The following is a 14,673-nucleotide window of genomic DNA, read 5'->3' as shown; positions in this document are numbered from 1 at the left end:
ATATTATGCTATGTTACATATATATATACACATCTATCTATCTATCTATCTATCTATCTATCTATCTATCTATCTATCTATCTATCTATCTATCTATCTATCTGTCTGTCTATCTATCTATCTGTATGTGTGTGTGTGTGTGTGTGTAACTGCATAGTTACATATATATATATATATATATTATATGTATATAAATAATTACATAAATATATACATATTGGCACATACACACACACTTTTTCACCGTTCCCCTCTCTCTCTCTCTCTCTCTCTCTCTCTCTAACACACGCATACACACGCACACACATATATATGTGTATACACGACGGGATTCTTTCAGTTTCCGTCTGCCAAATCCACTTACAAGGCTTTGGTCGAAACTATAGTAGAAGACAGTTGCCTAAGATACCACGCAGTAGGACTGAACCCGGAACCATGTGGTTGGGAAGCATATATATATATATATATATATATATATATATATATATATATATATATATATATATATATATATATAAAGAGATGGAAATACATTAAAAATACATATTTATAGACGCAAATACATGCATATATATATATATATATATATATATATATATACACACACATACATGCTTAAACACACACACATACACATCTGGTAGTTGTCCAGTCGATTGATTTTCTGAACACGTACGGGATGTCCGCTTCCATAAAAAAATTGCCGTCGCCTATTAATCTTGCCCTGCCTACCACTCCACCGAACAACACATTATTTTTGGCCCAACGTTTCACCATGGAACTACCCTCACTAGACTTCGCGAAGAGCAGAACTACACTTGCAACTCGATACCGTTTCGACTTAACACTCCAGTGAATTTGTCTTTAGAAGTTGAAATATATCACAAAGTTATCTTAACTAAAAGTTCGCTTATGCCTAAGCATTGCTTGGCGCTGGTATTGCTGAATATTTCCCGACATGGCAGTCTAATAGCGCAACTCAGTCAATAACATTGACTGTGTTTTAGTTAAAGTTATGGCTTTAAATCTGTCCAGAGTTACCTTTATTCATTATTTTTTCATTGATAGCAGCTATAGAGCTAGAAACGCTACGTATGGGAATCCGACAGGAGAAAACAGTGGTCAGATATAGTATTTTTACAATTTTTACCATAAGAAAGTATCTTTCCTCCACGGTAATCGCAGTGAATTTACCTTTAGTGGTTGAAACAATTCACAAACATATTTTAACTAACCTAATGAATTCGAACCAAACACGATAGTAATAATTTGAAATCATTTTAACACGTACGTTTCAGGTGTGCGTAATATATAATAGGGAATCAACTATAGTGTAAGACCTTAGTATAACACTATATATGTATGTATGCATGTATGATGAAAAATTATGATGAAAAATACCATAAACTTGCCCCGCCACCCCCAAATGACTTTTTTTGCCATTTTTTGGGGTCAAGTTTATGGTATTTAGAAAAACAGTATACACTCTTTACATGAATTTGAAGAAGATTCACAGCCTGTTTACTTAATCTTTAACGTTGTAGATCGTGGGTCACTTGTAAAAGACAAAACACACTATGAATTGATGCACAATTTTTTATAGAAAGATGCAAATCTTCAATTGTTGGAAATTAGAGACAGAAGACGTCAAATATGGGAAGGTAAAATTTCACTACGGACAAACAATAGGGAAAGGTTTTTAAAAGATTTCATACAATAAAGCTGATATATAATAATTTGCACTCAACGAAAAATAAAGAGAATATGGAAAAAAAAAACTTCGTCATTTTTATATTGACAAAAATATAATTTCATAAAAGAAGTAAACGATGCAAGGGTAACCTGTTGCATTTTATAGTTTTGATTGGTATGATAAGATCTTGAGGGACAAAGAGTTTACAATTCTCAGTTTACTCTTTAGAATGTCAAGATCTTGTTATTTGATTTTCTTTCAAGAAAAGTTTTGCATACCCGTATTCCATGTATTTATACACATTTATACAATACATACGATGACAGAACATTCAATCTTAAAAGACAAATATGTTTTTGAACTTTAATGGTCGTTACATAAAGCATTACCATATTGACTCTATGTGTCCATAAAGTATGAATGTACTTGAAATAACATGTTTCAGATGATTGTTCAGTTAGGGCAATGTAGCTCTTTGTAGTGATATTGTCAGCAACGGAAAAATATGAACGATAAACTAAAGCTTTTGAAACACCTCATTAAGTGGAGATGATGTGAGAATATTGGAATATAAAGAGGTATTTGAACTAAGAACGTAAGAGTTTTTCCAAGGACATTTGCTATTGTTGCAGTGAGGGTAATATTACAAGAACTTTTAAATTTTATAGTATTCTCATGTTATATTTATGGTTATGGATAGGAGATATTTTGTACTAAATTTAGAGCGGACGTTAGTACTATAAAGTGGATTGTATCATAATATCTTTCTTTTCCTGTTTTTACGTTCATTGTTGCAATTACTTTTCATGTAATAAATTTTAGTCACTATTTTTTAATGCATCATTGTAATAATGTGCAGTACTGTTCAAAGAAGCACCATTGGATAAGAGGCTAGTTATATGTCTGCTAATACAACTGATTAAATAGTCTAAATTTATAAGAGGAACGTCATAGTCGTTGTTAATGTGCTACCATTACTAGTTAGGCTTTCTGTAAGTGCATTACTTACCAGTACCTAAATTTAAAGAAATCTCCAGAAATTTAACAACACCTTTTCATCTAATTCTTTGGATAGACCGAAGTGTTCTTTCCTAAAACTATGCCTCTCATGGCCATTTATATTACATAAAATAATTAAACAATCATTACGGTATATAAACTTCAGTGTAAAGAGTAAAATATCTTTTGGAGTAAATCTAAAAATCGATAAATATCATATGCCTGTTGTGTTGAATTGAGACATCAACCAACTCTCCTCTCTCTCTCTCTCTCTCTCTCTCTCTCTCTCTTCATACACACACCGGCCCAATGGTTTCCTTTCATGGCACAATTAGTAGTCAAGACTATTTAAGCATTTTAGCTGATCAAATTCATCCTATATATATATATATATATATATATATATATATATATACATACATATATATATATACATACATATATATATATATATATATATATATATATATATATATATATATATATATATATATATATATATATATATATATATATATATATATATATATATATATATATTATATATATATATATATATATATATATATATATATATATATATATATGTATTTATGTATACAGGGGTTGGACAAAATAATGGAAACATCTAGCATCATAGCATCATAATTTTGAAATATCTATAAAACCGTGAAAAGCTAGGTTATTTTTATGTTTTTGATTTATTATTTTTGCTAAAATTGCTGTTTATTTTCAGATATCGTCAGAAAAAGGTAATTAAAATTCATTAAAATGACAGATCTATCGGGCTTTCAAAGAAGTCAAATTGTTAGTGCTCGTATGGCAGGCGCTAGCTGACATGTTTGATGTATCAAGAAGTACTGTCTCGAAAGTAATGACAGCCTTTGACAAAAACGGAAAAACCTCCTTGTCGAAACAAAACTCCGGAAGAAAACCAAAACTTTCAGATAGGGACCGTCGGACTCTTACGAATTGTTAGAAAGAATCACAAAAGTACAGCTCCAAAAATTACTGCAGAGCTTAACGACCACTTCGAGAACCCAGTTTCCACAAAAAACTGTTCGCCGGGAGCTGCACAAAGCCGGATTTCACGGGAGGGCTGTAATCGGAAAACCGCTACTTTCAAAAACAAACATTACAAAGCGTTTAGAGTGGAGTAAAAACCTACAGAATTGGTGCCTAGAGCAATGGAAGAATGTTATTTTCTCGGACGAGTCATCCTTTACCTTATTTTCGACCACCGGCAGAGTATACGTGTAGAGAGAGCCAAAAGAAGCATTAGATCCAGACTGCCTTCTTCCAACTGTTAAACATGGAGGAGGATCTGTGGTGGTCTGGGGGCTATATCCTGGAAATCCGCCGGCCCAATGGTTTCCCATCATGGCACAATTAGTAGTGAAGACTATTTAAGCATTTTAGCTGATCAAATTCATCCTATGTTCGCAGAACTGTTTCTGGATGATAATGCACCAATTCACACAGCTAAAGTTGTTACTGAATGGCACGAGAAACATTCTAGTGAAGTTGAACATCTTACCTGGACACCACAGTCCTCAGATCTTAATATTATTGTACATTTATGGTGTATTTTAGAAAAACAAGTAAGGAGTTGATATCCTCCACTATCATCACTACAAGAACTGGAACTGTTTTAATAATGGGCAAAAATTCCTTTGGAAACAATTCCAACTTTGTACGAATCCATACCTCGTAGAATCCAAGCTGTAATTAGTGCCAAATGCGGTCCTACCCCACATTGAAATAAACTTGTTTTGAAATTTTAAGGTGTTTCTGTTATTTTGTCCAACGCCTGTGTATAGGATAAAGTCCCTTCTGAGTCCAATAAACACATAGGGCCGATTTCCGGATTCTCTGGAATATATAATTCCCACTTTATCTGTCAGAAGATTACTCATTTTTGCCAGGTGAGTGGACTTTAGCGATATGAAATGAGGTGCTTTGCTCAAGAACACAAAGCATCGTCTGGTTCAGGAATCGAAATCACAATGAGTCCAACACACCAATTACTATGCTGCGCGCTTACACACACACACACACACACACACACACACACACACACACACACACACACACACGAACACACACACACACATATATATATATATATATATATACACACACACACACACATATACACACTCTCGTATTTATATGTTTTATGCAATAAAATAAGGATTCAGATAGAATCAGGTACTTGAATGGATATGCACCAGATAGGGTTGGATAAACCTGTGGTTCCGACCTGTATTTGGTAAGTATCAAATAGGATATTCTGGTTGTGCACACAGAGAAAACCAACCCTGTGAGTATTTAGCGCCTATGGGCTGGTACAAATCACGTGTTACTTTGAATAGTACGTTGTTTGTATACTCTAGGATGTCCGACTAGTCGTAAATCCCCTAGGAGCTAAATACTCATAGCGTTGGTTTTTTTCTGTGTACACAACCGGAATATCCTATTTGATACTTACCAAACACAGGTCAGAACCACAAGTTTATCCAACCCTACTTGGTACATATCTTTTGAAGTACCTGATTCTATCTGAATCATTATTTTACTATTTATCTGACACGTCTCACAACCAATTTAACGAAACTTTCTGTACTTGAATTCTTCAACGAGAAGGATAAGGTCCTAATTAATTTTTCAATGAAGGATATCCCCATCCAAAGAAAAGACTTGTACATGGAAAAAGCATTTCATAGTTGGCCTCGACAGAATTCAGCCACATCCCTGGTCTATTCTTGGAATATCCTTTGTTTGTAATATTACGTTTCATCTAATGATTACGATTATTTGTGATGGAGTAATATTCTCCTTCTATTAAAAAGATACGCAAGAAATAGGTGGAATGAGTTTACAATTATCCATCGTATGTTATTATTGATATACATTGTATATATGTATATTGTATATATATACATACACACACATATATATGCGTTATGTGATAGAACCGAAATAAAGATTGCTGAATACATTTTACATTTTCATCTATTTACTCTTAAGGATATTACTTGCTCTGTCGCAGCGAAATGTATAGTGTAGCGACCGAGTGTTCATACAACATCATTCATTTGAATGCAGGTGTGTGTATTAATACTGGTGGTGTTAGTTATACAAAAAAGAAAAACGTGTATCATTAACTAAATAAAGGGCACAATACTTAGCTCGAGCGAAGTATCTTATTATTTAAAGAATCACAGTTTAATTTTCCGTTTCATCCCAGGAGGCTTTTTAAAAAAAATTAAAAGATATTAATTCAAAAGTCCAAGACTAGACGAATTTGGTGAGGATGATGTATTTCATAATAGAAATAAGGGTCAGAAGGAATGAGGAAGATCTGAAGTTACATTTAAAAGGTTTGATTCACCAGTACAGAAAATAGGATGCTTCAAAATGTGTATTAAAGGTGGATTAAAGCATAAGATAGGATTAACAATGATGGATTTTGAAGCAATTTTTTACAGCTTATGAAAATGCATAAATATATAATCCCGTGATAAAGATTTTTGAGAATAAATTGTGATATTGCCGAAGTGAAATCTAGTTATTTGAGAGAAACGTATTTAAATGTATTGTAATCTGAGAGAAGAGAGGGTCCCACACCTCCACTCAAAAAAGCATGATTAAGTGTTTAATTGCTGGCCAGTTTTTTTTTTTAGTTCTCGTCACGTGCCATATTGATTGCCAAATGATAAAAACTAACCTGACAAACTAAACACTAACCAATAATTAATGAATTAGTTAATTATAAATAAGTGAACTATACCCACTGTGTGTGTTTTTTATTGGCAAAATGATCCAAAGTAAAGCAATATGTGTTTTAGCCCACGATTTCACATATTAAAACAAAAGAATCTACCAATAGGAATACAAAATGAAATGCACATGAAGAGTTTGTATTTTAATTAAATGGAGAAGTATATATTGGTAGTAACTTTGACTTGCTCTTTTAAGTCATTATCGAAAGAGTTGAATAACCGAAGAAAATAAAACATACTGATTTCAATTGCACAATACGAACTAAAATCTCGATAGGAAGATAAACACCTGAAAGTTGTGATGGTGGTACATGACTTTATTCTTCGTATGTTAATCAAATATTTTAATTTGGTTAAGACGTGAAATTCAGTATGTCACAAAATGTGAAGTTTGTTAGCATAATTTTTTATAATGAAATGGATTCATAAGATAGACATTTAAGATATTCACAGTTGCCAATTTATAGGTACAGTTACATAAAATAATTTACAAAAAAAGTGAGACAGTTGAATTTCTACGAACTATTTTAGTGGTAAAAATGTGTTTTAGGCTTCGTAAACTATGTTGAAAATATATAAGCATTTACGATAGTACTTCCAATTAAGTCATTTCTATATACCACCGCCCTATTGGGGAATGTTTTAGTACTGTAGACTCATTCATATTTTTTGGCAAAATATAAAAGTTAGTTTGGACTAACAGTAAAAGAAAGCAAATTACAAAAAACAAAACTAACACTTAAGGAGTGATACCTGTCAATAATGGTTTGAGAAAATAGAAAAGTTTATGCGCGCACACGCACACACACACACACACACACACACACACACACACACACACACACGTATGTGACCAACATTAAAAATAAAGATAACCTTAAGTTGTAAACCTGTTGGAAAGGTATCTCTTAGTTACCGTGCAAATGAATTCTTAGATTTATATAATCGGACAACTTATCGTGCTGCTGTAATATTTTGGAGACATCCGAACCCTAAATGAGGACGAAAATCATTTAGATTCATTGATGCTATGTTATTAACAGAGACATACACGAAACTGGGAACTTAGCAAACCTAAGGTGGTGTTCAGTGACACCTGGCGCGGCGTGATCAAACACTTAACAGGTTTGACCGCTTGGAAAAGAACTACATAACAAAGAGGTAAATATGTGAAGACACTCCATTTGACAGAACGTTATCTCTGACGTAACAATCCGAAATTAGAAATATATGTTTGTAATTTGTACGTCTAACTTGTGAAAGTGAACAAATAATGTGTAAAATATGTAAGTGTACTGGGTATAGTTGAAGAGTGAGTAAAATAGAGTTGATATAATTTATTGCTAGGTTAAGAAAAAGTTATAGGTCGAAGGTTAAATAAATGAATAAATATATTACACGTTGTAACATTAGTTGCATTTAAGATGTGAAATTACTGGATACCATCAGATATTTTCGGTGCAAAAGCAAATTAAATAATACAAAATAAAAATTAAAGACAACTTAAACTGATTAATTTGATAGGAATATGTCACTTAATTTTCGTGCAATGAACTTTTTGACTTAATTATAAAAACAAAAAAAGGAAACATAAACAGTTTCACAAATCTAATCTTTTACATTACATAAGAGCAACGATTAGAATATTTTAAAATATATGTGATAGTAATATATGTTATTGGAAAAAACAATGTAATGCATAATAAACTAATGTATCCGCTATACAAATGTAAAGCAGCTGATAATGAATTATATACAGTCAAATAAAAGGAATAGCCAAATGAAAACTGTTATTAAAATATAAGCTGGTATAATCTTGAATAATAGTGAGTAATGCGAACTTGAAAAATGGTACATTCGTTAATGTAGTTGAAGACCGTTTTATATTCAAATGAACGAAATTAAAATGAGGTTCAGAAAATTGAATATATTCGTATATTAATGGAAAATATAAGCTGAAGATTAAATAAATGAATAAATATATTAAATAGTTTGACATTAACTTAGTCTATAATTCGATTTTTATCTTATACTGTCCTGTAGTTTCCGAGACAGAGCATTGCTAAAATGCATATTTCTAGTTTCTAAAAGATCCTTTACTGTTTCTGAAAATAAATGTTACGAGAGTAGTAGTAGTAGTAGTAGTAGTAGTAGTAGTAGTAGTAGTACAAACTGACAGTCTAAAATTACGCTTTTTAAGATCAATGCAGCTGATAGGGTGATCCAACAAAAGATAAACAGTGAGATATACATAAAACAAAAAAACAGGTGGCCCGTTTTAAGTTAGTCATGCTACCAGCGCGGTATGGAAAACGCCGTTTCTCAAGCTATTTTATTTATACTAAGACACGCCCTTTCAAAGCTTGATGCTGTGACCTAAACCATGACCAAGTACTTTCGGTACTTAATTATCAAAACTGGAACATACACTCAGGAAATCTCACCAGAGCCATTTATGTTGTAACAGTCCTTCCCCAATCAAATCTTGAGAAGTCTGCCTCACCTCCTACCCTTTCTACAGGGTGCCCACAGAGTCTGGGTACATAGAGTAAATAAAATCATAACATAAACATTTAAATATAAGAAGTAATAATTTCTGAATGTATGTGTTAATCCCATGTACTCAGACTTTGTGGACACCCTGTAGTTTGGGCCGAGTTGAGTAACCTACGGGATACCATAGTTACAACACACCAGAAGATGCTCGGTCATATACTCTCACAACCATGAAGAGACGTGCGAGATTTTCTTGACTGGAAGTAACTATGTGGCCAGGGTAAGACGACATTAGCTCAACGATAAGTATCATTGTCTATTATTAAGTAACTACAGAAGACTACTTTTGATACAATTCTTCCTTGTCACACATCCTCATCAATGACTTTCGTTAACCGACGTAAGACTGCAAGAATCTCTTGATAGATATAAAATATTGTACTCGAAAGTAATTTCCAACAGATTTATTCACGACGAGCTCCAACTCATGCAATAAAGCACATAGTGGCTGGGTAATAAATATGCCTTCGTTGAGTTGCTGTAGTGACATTTTCCTTTGCACTGGCGTATCGTGAGAAGACAAACTATTATCCGTATCAAGATGATTATTTGATTCACTTGCATGAGTCATTGTAAGTTATCCGACCAATATAATATATAGAATATTTATTTTGTGAGTTTTTTTATATCTCACAAACTGAGTGATGTCGGACACATTAGGATTGCAGGATAGCTCTTTATCACTATCATCATCGTCATTATTATTATTATTATTATTATTATTATTATTATTATTATTATTATTATTATTATTATCTTCTTTCAATTTTGTTTCTATTGACATGGTTGATCCATTTCCGTGTCATCCTGATACCTAGTTGAGCAGTTACAACTTTAGCAGTGGAATAGACAAGGTTATTTAAGGTTGTTGGGCCATTTCCCTTATTTCATAAGATCTAAGAGACACACGGGGAGAAAAATAATTTGTGATAAATTTTGCTGTTGTTATTGTCTTAAATATTCGCAGAGAAAAACAAATAACACAGATCAAATTAAATGCAAGTGGACTTGGCAGCAATTTGACTTCAAAATTTCTGGTCACTTTAGTCAGTCAAATAAAAGAGAACATGTCGGCAGTATATCACAAAATAAGTTTATATTGTTACCTAAGAAATTTGCCATAAGCAAACAGAAAAATTGTAAACGTCTGCCTTGTGAAGTGCTGGAAGCGAAACAGGGACTGATCGATGTGAGGGAAAGTGTCATGTCGCTCGAATGTGGGAAAAATCATATATATCTGCCTAATAATCAAGACTGAAGTTGATGCGCAGCGACAAACAAATCCAGTGCGACATACACTAGTTTATTAGATCATAACACAATACGAAGACCAAGAAAATGCAAGAATAACAATTAGTGGCATTGTGAGTGATATTAAACCATGGATCATCGTTCATAAGAACAAGTCGTGAGCACAGAGGTCACAAGCAATGTCATGCGGTCGGGAGAGAAACAAAACCAACGAGACAAGTAGTGTAGGGCAGAGACTGGATCTATTTTAAAACGGGGGCCACATTTTTCATTAATGTTTTACGTAGTGTTTTTGGTACGGAAAGACTTTCAAACTTCGTATACTTATCTATTTTGTGTTATAGAACAGAAAAATATTTTTGTATTCGAATTTATTTCATGTAAAAAATTGTCTTATTTCGATAATTTCAACCAATCACTGACAAGTATTCAGTTGTTTACATTTATTCCTTTGGCTGATTAAGCGATGTAAAGCGTATTTAATCTCCATACCTTCGTTTTATTTGCTTTTTTCATTTTAAATTTGCTTTAACCCTAACCGTAGGGTTAGGGTTAGGGTTAATTGTTTCAGAATCGTTTGTTTATGTAGTCGGCACTTAATGTATATCGGCTGAATGGACGTCAGTGATTGGTTGAAATTACAGAAATACGACAACTTTAACATGGAATATCTTAGGGATTTCTTTTTTTTTTTTAAGAAGACTAAGAGAAAAAGATGTTTTATATGACACATTCTACCAGTGTTCCAAATTTCAAAGTGTTTCGTTAATGAAAAATGTGGCCCCCGTTTTAAAAAAGATCCCAGAGACTAGTAGAGTAGGGCACAAGCCTACTTGTGAGAGTCACTTAACGGTTTTCTAACGAGAATAACGAAAAAGTTCAGAGAAAATTCGAGAGGGAAAGAAATAAGAAAAAGCAACAGCAGTAACAATATTAGTAGTGGCAGTGGGTTTTCAGTCCAAAACTAGTTCTGATCAAGTAGTTACAAAGTAACAACGCCAAAGTAGTTACAAACATAACAATGTCGTCTGCTGTTTTTCTTTTCAAGCAGTCTGATCTCGGATTATATCATCCCACGTGCTTTCATCTTTTTAAGATAGTGCTTCACTATTTAGTAGGGCGTGATGCTACTTTTTGAGCGTCCGGTGACTAGGTAAAGGATTCTATGTTGGACATGAGTTTTTTTTTTTTTTTTGGTTTTGTAGTTATTGTTTCAGTTTTAAAGGTGCAGTAAAATTACGAAAACAAATTATATTTATTCCCAGACAGGCTGCCATAGTGTCTCAGAAGAAATACACTAAAATTGTTTCCTGTGGCTTTCTCTGACTAGAACTATAAAGTATGTGATTATGTTCAGGGAATGGTAAAATAGATTCATGATAAATTACTTTCCCAAGTGTATTAGTAAAATAAAATAGCGACAAATGTAAATCAATAATGGGTCGCAGACGTAGCTTACTGAGAGGTTATCGTCTATTTTAATGCGTTCGCTTCAGGAATTCATACATACACAACGTTTATTGAGGGTATGCGGTATTAAAATCTTGCTCAATGTTATCACCACCATAACTGATAAATGTAAATTAGAATTTCAAAATTCCTAAACGGTTATCTCTTTGAATTCTATTTCAAGTACAGAATAAAGTTTAAGACGATAAATGTAAACAAAATGCTAATTTTTTTTAAATTCGGAAATCTAATTAAAAAGTTATTTCAAGACGTTTCTATCTCATATGAAAGGAAAGATTGAAGCATTTTATTGTCTAATCTGACATCGACAACCGTAACATGTAATGATCTTTAACTTTTGCAAAACAGCAAACATTGTTGCTTGGACGTAGTCTATTCATTCGCAACCAGTAACATTACTGGTACATATTCGATCAAAACCAGAGATATAAAAAGCAAATTCATGTAGAATTTGAGCCAAGGATAGAATTAGATATAAGTGAAAGATATTATTATAAGGCATTCAGTCCGCAGTCCAACATTGTTGAACTTACTATCTTAATAACAAAATTAATAATAATTCTTTCTAATTTTTGGAAGCAAATTTGAGAGGAGCAGAAAGTCGATTACATCGACCTCAATACTCAACTGATAGTCATACTATCAAGCCCGAAAGGATGGAAAACACTCTGAATGTATGTGCTAACGCTTTTACTAACTCACCAACTTATGAAGATAATATTAATGCTAATGGTAATAACAATTCTTGTAAGATATATGTGCATGCGCGAATGTCGTGCAGCTGCAACTGCGCACATTACATATGCATCCACTGCACTTACCCGATGAACTCAGCCTACAGACATAACAACAAAAACACGTAACACGTACAAACACAACAATAAGAAATTAATATACAAAATCTCATGAATGCTCACACGTGCGCCTACATAAAGTGACATAAGTATAAATAAGTGGATTGTAAGATCTAGAACAGTAGTTCTCTACCTTTTCACGGTGGTTCCCAACAGTGGTGCCTACACCTTTTACTCAAATGTCAAAGGAGTGAAAGGAGAACGCTTGCCGAGTATTTGATAAATAGTGATGAAGGTCTTCTGCAACATACTGCGAAAGATATGGGCGTAAATGCAGATGAAATGATGAGCAAGGAAGCGTTTAACAAAGAGCTGAGGAGAAGAGAAAAGACGACTTTCTTGAAATGAGAATGCACGGACAGTTTGAAAGGAATACACAAGACGTTAAGGTTAATACAGCATCGTGGGCATGGCTGGAGCGAGGTGATTTGAAGAGTACCACCGAAAGCCTGATCAGTGCTGCAGAAGACCAAGCTCTCGCTACCAATTCAGTGAAGCATAACATCTATAAAACTCCTGACACCTAGGAACGCAGACTGTGGAAAGAGTGTGGAAAATGTGGATTTGAGAGCCTTGCACAAAAAGAATACAAACGCCTCTACGATAAAGTGTGTGTGTATCTTCACTTGGCTATTAAGCCGTAAATACCAATATGGAGTAACAGAGAACTGGTTTGAGCATGTACCAAGTAACGTTATGGAGAAGGATGGAAAAGTAACGATACTCTGGGGCTATGATTTTCAGACGGATCGTGTAATCGAACACCGTCGGCCGGATATTGTCATATTGAATAAGAGAGACAAATACTGTCAGATCATTGATGCAGCCATACCAAATGACTACAATATTGTGAGTAAAGAGGTTGAAAATATCACCAAGTAATACGAATTGAAAGTGGAAATAGCAAGACTGGATGGAAAGCGAGAGGGTAATGTAAAAGTGATACCAGTGGCGATCGGAGCGTTAGGCTCAATCCCATTGAAACTTCAAGACTTCTTAAGGCAACTGGAAATCCCATGCAAGACTGATGTCTTGCAAAAAGTAGCCTTATTGTGCTCAGCGCACATCTTAAGGAAAGTATTATCTGTCTGAGGTCCTTGTTGTGACTTGACAGATGACTAAAGACTCCGGTGCATTTTTACTTATACTTTGTTACGAAGGAATAATAATAATAATGACAATGAAAATAATAATAATAATTATTCGTATATTTTACACCAGTGTCACTTTGATGGCATGCACTGCTCTCTCACTCAATAATAATAATAATAATAATAATAATAATAATAATAATAACAACAACAACAACAACAACAACAACAATCTTTACTACTAAAGGCACAAGGCTTGAAATTTGGTGGAGGGGGCTAATCGATTACATCGACCCCAGTGTTTCACTGGTACTTAATTTATCAACCCCGAAAGGATGGGGAATAATAATAACAGTAATAAAGAAGAAGAAGAAGAAGAAGAAGAAGAAGAAGAAGAAGAAGAAGAAGAAGAAGAAGAAGAAGAAGAAGGAGAAGAAGGAGGAGGAGGAGGAGAAGAAGAAGAAGAAGAAGAAGAAGAAGAAGAACGAGGAGGAGGGGAGGAGGAGGGGAGGAGGAGGGGAGGAGGAGGTGGAGGAGGTGGAGGAGGAGGACGACGACGACGACGACGGCAGAATGGTTTATCATGAGAGAACGTTAACTACTACGAGAATATCATTTAACATTGTCTCATAAACGAATCAAAGCGGTAAGAAAATTTGATGAGTTAAAATGCAAATAATATTTGCAAAATTTATTGGTCTTTAGTTAATATAATTTATTTATTAAAAATGTGCAAATTGGCGAACATTCAGATACCATTTGATAGGAGTAAACAAAATAATGAAGCAGAGGTCATATATACCTACGACCACTTGTACTCCTAATCACACGAAAATTTAGAAACCATACAAATAAAAGTTGTTTTATTCAGGCCAGTGACAAGATCGGCTTTCGTCTGTCCCAGTTCAAGCACAATGCTTCTCATCAACTTCAACCTCAGCAAGCTAAGGTTTCGATACCAAAACATAAAATAG

General features: G+C 33.7%; 1 protein-coding gene across 1 annotated transcript in view; it reads right to left on the bottom strand.

Moving 5' to 3' along the window:
* Positions 1–14,673, bottom strand: part of LOC128247835 (uncharacterized) — a 646,611-nt gene that overhangs the window by 399,207 nt on the left and 232,731 nt on the right. The window lies entirely within an intron of this gene.

Source organism: Octopus bimaculoides, chromosome 5 (assembly GCF_046866305.1).
Source record: "Octopus bimaculoides isolate indiv1 chromosome 5, ASM4686630v1, whole genome shotgun sequence".
Classification (NCBI taxonomy): domain Eukaryota; kingdom Metazoa; phylum Mollusca; class Cephalopoda; order Octopoda; family Octopodidae; genus Octopus; species Octopus bimaculoides.
This window is presented reverse-complemented; position numbering and strand designations above follow the sequence as displayed.